Raw genomic sequence first — 4,289 nt, 5'->3', positions numbered from 1 at the left:
AGTGTTCTTGCTAACCGGAGTATGTTGTTTTAGTTAGGGCTACTGTCGTGATGAAACACCGTGACAAAATCAACTTTGGGGGAAAAAAGGTTTATTTCACTCAGTTCCATATATAACAATTCATTATCAAAAGTAGTGAGGTCAGGAACCTGGAGGCAGGAACTGATGCAGAGACCACGGAGGGGTGCTGCTTCCTGACTTGTTTTCTGTGGTTTGCTCAGCCTGCTTTCTTATAGAACCCAGGACCACCAGCCCAGGGATGGTACCACCCACAGTAGAGCAGCCTTCCCCTACTTATCCCTACGAAAATGGCTTACAGCCAGATTTTATGGAGGCCTTTTCTCAGATGAGGCTCCCTCCTCTCCAATGACTCTAATTTGTATCAAATTGACATAAAACTAGCCAGTGCATATGTCAGCCCAGAATATGGTTTTGGGGCTTAAAATACCACCCGAGAAAGGCTTAGTGCTACCCTGGGATCCCAAATGTAAGCACCAGTGCTTACTTACCAAGCCAGGGTCTCCTGATAGGGCTGGTGAGAAATGAAGGCCAGGCTGGGATGGAAGGGTCTCAGCAAGACTGAGGCTGAGATAATTTTATTGCAAGCAATCAGGCTTCTTATGGCTTCATCAGAAACAGAATACAATGGAGATTTCCAGAATCAATACAATTGTAGTTGCCAGAATACAATGACATCTGAAAGCTATACAGATGCATAGCTGAAAGGGTGTATAAGATTAATGTCTAAGATTAATCATCCTGTCAAGTCTCTATATACTTCTCTGACTTCTAGGGAACACAGGAACGCAGGCAGCCTGAACACTTCACTGCCTGAGGGAGTGCCTTGGTTTCTCAGGAACTGGGAGGCACACAGTGCCCCAGGAGTCACAGTTCTCTCCACCTTGTGAGTGCCAAGGGATTGAACTCAGGTGGTCAGGCCTGGAGGGAAGGCCAGCACCTCTGTCCACTGATCTTTCTCACACTTAGCTCCTTTTTTCAAAACTTAGTTTCGGAGAGTTTCTTGTACAGTCCCTGCCTTCTCAGAAGTCATCCGCCAATCAGAAACCTTCCCTGGGCAGCGGATAGTGTGCATTTTACCAGTCTTGCAAGTAATAGAGATGTAAGCAAAGCTGATGATTTCTATGATCTGTGTATCTCAGTGTCCTTGATAATCTATGAAATTAGAAGACTGGGGTCAAGGTGTAGTCTAAAGAGCACACTTACCTTTCACCAGGAAGGAAAGCACTGCTGGCTTGGCTGAAGCTGAGCAGGGCTGACCACTTCCTCCCTTGGCTAGCCTTCTGTAGCGAGAAGTACGTGGTGCTGGGAGCGTATTGTTACTTTATAAAACAATGCTGATTTCCTGTATCGCTAGACAAATCACAATAGGTTAGTAATCCAGAAATGAGATTTCTTGTTACTCTCTAGTAGCAGTTAGCTCTTGTGCTAATATTTAAAATGGTGGATCTGCTCCTTTGCCCCTTACATTGCTGCAGATTCAAGATGGGGAACTTTATGGTATTTTTTTTTTTACCCCTTAGGCAGAAATCATTCAGACTGCCCGATTTTAACAATCTGGATTCACTCTAGGTTGATGATGTGATATTGGGCAAATGACCCAATTCCTCTGTGCTTTGGTTTCTACTTCTATAAAATAGATTATTAGGAGTCACAGGATTGTTGAAAAATGAATTTAACAATACACTTTGGGGTTCGGATAGCCGGCCTGCAGCAAGCTAAGACCGCAGGCAGCGAGTCTTCTGACCAGCGAGGGGCTCTGATCCTGTGGAGGGATCCTTCATCTGGCAAAGGACGGCGATACAGTCGGAGACCCACATTGGAGCACCGGACTGAGCCCCCCGAGGTCCAAATGAGGAACAGAAGGAGGAAGAACATGAAAAACGAAATCAGTACTGCGAGGGATGCTATCACCCACTGATACAAGGGAACGGATCTAATGAGAGTTTACCAAGGCCAGTTGGACTGGGTCTGAACGAGGACGTGATCTAACCAGATTCTCGGAATTTGGCCGGATTCTCTGAATGTGGCTGGCCCGAAGTCTTTCTGAAAAGCCATTGACTATGATACTGGGACCTGTTTCCTCTGCATATACTGGATTTTGGGGATCCAGTCTGTTTGGACACTCACCTTCCTGGACCTGGAGGGAGGGGGGAGGAACTTGAACTTCCCACAGGGCAGGAAACCCTGACTGCCCTAAGGGACGAAGAGGGAGGAGGAGAGGGAGTGGGGGTGGGTGGGAGGGTGTTGGGAAGAGGGGCGGAAATGGAAACTTTTATAATTTAATAAAATTTACTTAAATAAAATAAAATAAAATAAAATTTTAATAGTTTCTTTAAAAAAAAAACAATACACTTTGGAAAGGGCTTAACCTACTGCCTGGAATGTTTTAAGAGCTATCTACAATTGAAAACTCCTATGGGCTGGAGTTAGTTCCTAGGGGTTTAGCTTGATGTTTTTCTTAAGTCTGTCCCTTACAGATACAAATACATACATGGAGGGAAACGGAATTCCTAAATATGACTTATGCCCATTCTTCATATCCACAAACTCTGGCCTTGAACTCCCTGTGCAGCCCAGGCTGGCCTGGAGCTCGTGATCCTTCTGCTTCAGCAACCCCAGTGTTGTGAGCAACATGGATTTACCAAGCTAGCCAGCTTCTGAACTTTCTCCTAGAAAATTTTGTTTCTATGACTTTCGTGATTCTTACCATGAGTACTCAAGTCATAGCCCTGCTTGTGAGAGAATTCTTAGCTTCTGCAGCTGCTGTACCTGTGCTCAGCATCCCTCTTACTTCTTTGGCATGTATGAGGAAGTATAAATATTTATTGAATGAATAAGTGATTGAGGTGAGACTTCATATTCAAACATCTTTAAACCAAGCTACACAAACTCTTAAGGGAGAAGGGTAAATTGCTTCAACTACAAGAATTTACCAGCTCACCTTTGCCTATTGATATTCTGAAACCAAAGGCAAAGTGTGGCTCTCTGTGGAGTCTGTGGGGGAAGGTAATGGACAACTGAGAGTCTGCAGTAGTAACTGAACAGTTTGGTGAGGTCTCAGAATGTTGTAGAAACAAGAAACAGATTCAGGGGTTTTTCCCACCATGGATGACGTGAAAACATGGCTAGCTGGACAAGCTTCCTCTGAGGGAGTTTAGAAGGCTCTTCTGCATCTGTTTGTAAGTCTGTCCCCGAGACTAAAACGTGGTCTTCATGTCTGCTCTGACCTTTTCTGAGCTGGACTCTGAACTTCAGTAGGGGCATGGTTTCCTCAGCAACAGTAGCTGTGCAGCTTGGGCAGTGGCTCTCAGTGAGGAACTTGCTGTTTGCCTGGTTCCCTACAGTAAGGCCTGTCTTCTGGCACAGTGAAAATGCCTTCCAAAAAGTAAAAGTTTAGACTGTGCCAGGAAACAAAGTAGATTTCTCACCAAGTATTAGAACACACGATACCGCCCAGACTTGCAGGTAGTCTCAAAACCATGTCAAATGCTGCGTCTCACAAATGCATAGATGATGGGGTCCTTGCTTTGATAAACTAGAAGTAACGGGGCTTGTTTTATGTGTTCTCTTTGGAATAAACTCTCAAGCTTAGGAATAAGATCTGTGATGAAACTCAGAAAACTTACGTAGTGTAATTATATTCCAGGGATTCGGACTCAGAAGACGGTGGTGAGATGGCGCAGGAGAGAGTTTAGAAGAAAAAGCAGGTGTGGCGGGTTAATTTTTATTGATGAAAACTGGGGTACGGGTAAAAACAACAAAAAAGGTAGTGGTGGAACGGAACAGTCTGTGGGTGATGTGGTTGGGTAGTGTTGGGTGAGGCCGGTCGGTGAAGCGGGCAGCAGATGCTGACACGCTAGGCAATCTACATCTGTTCCCACAGCCTGCTGGTTATTCTCATTCTTTATAAAGACTGTGCGTGTATGGTACATGTACATGCATTCATGCTTGTGTACACAGGTGTATTCATGTATTTATGCTCGGGACACGAGTAGTCATGCTTGGGTACACATTCACACATGTATTCATGCTTGTGTACACGACTGCGCAGGAGCTGACCTCAGGCATGCTCCTCTGTCACCTTCCACGCTATTCTTCGAGACAGGGTGTCTCACTGAACCTAGAGTGCACCAACTCAGCTAGACTGGCTGGCAGGTGGGTACCAGGGATCCATTTGTCTGTTCCGCCTCCCCAGTACTAGGCGCCTGTCCCAGCATCCAGCTTTTATATGGGTGCTGGAGATCCAAACACAGGTCCTCGAGCCTGTG

The sequence above is a fragment of the Myodes glareolus genome, chromosome 17 (genome assembly GCF_982192425.1).
Source record: "Myodes glareolus chromosome 17, mMyoGla1.1, whole genome shotgun sequence".
In the NCBI taxonomy this organism is placed as follows: domain Eukaryota; kingdom Metazoa; phylum Chordata; class Mammalia; order Rodentia; family Cricetidae; genus Myodes; species Myodes glareolus.
This window is presented reverse-complemented; position numbering follows the sequence as displayed.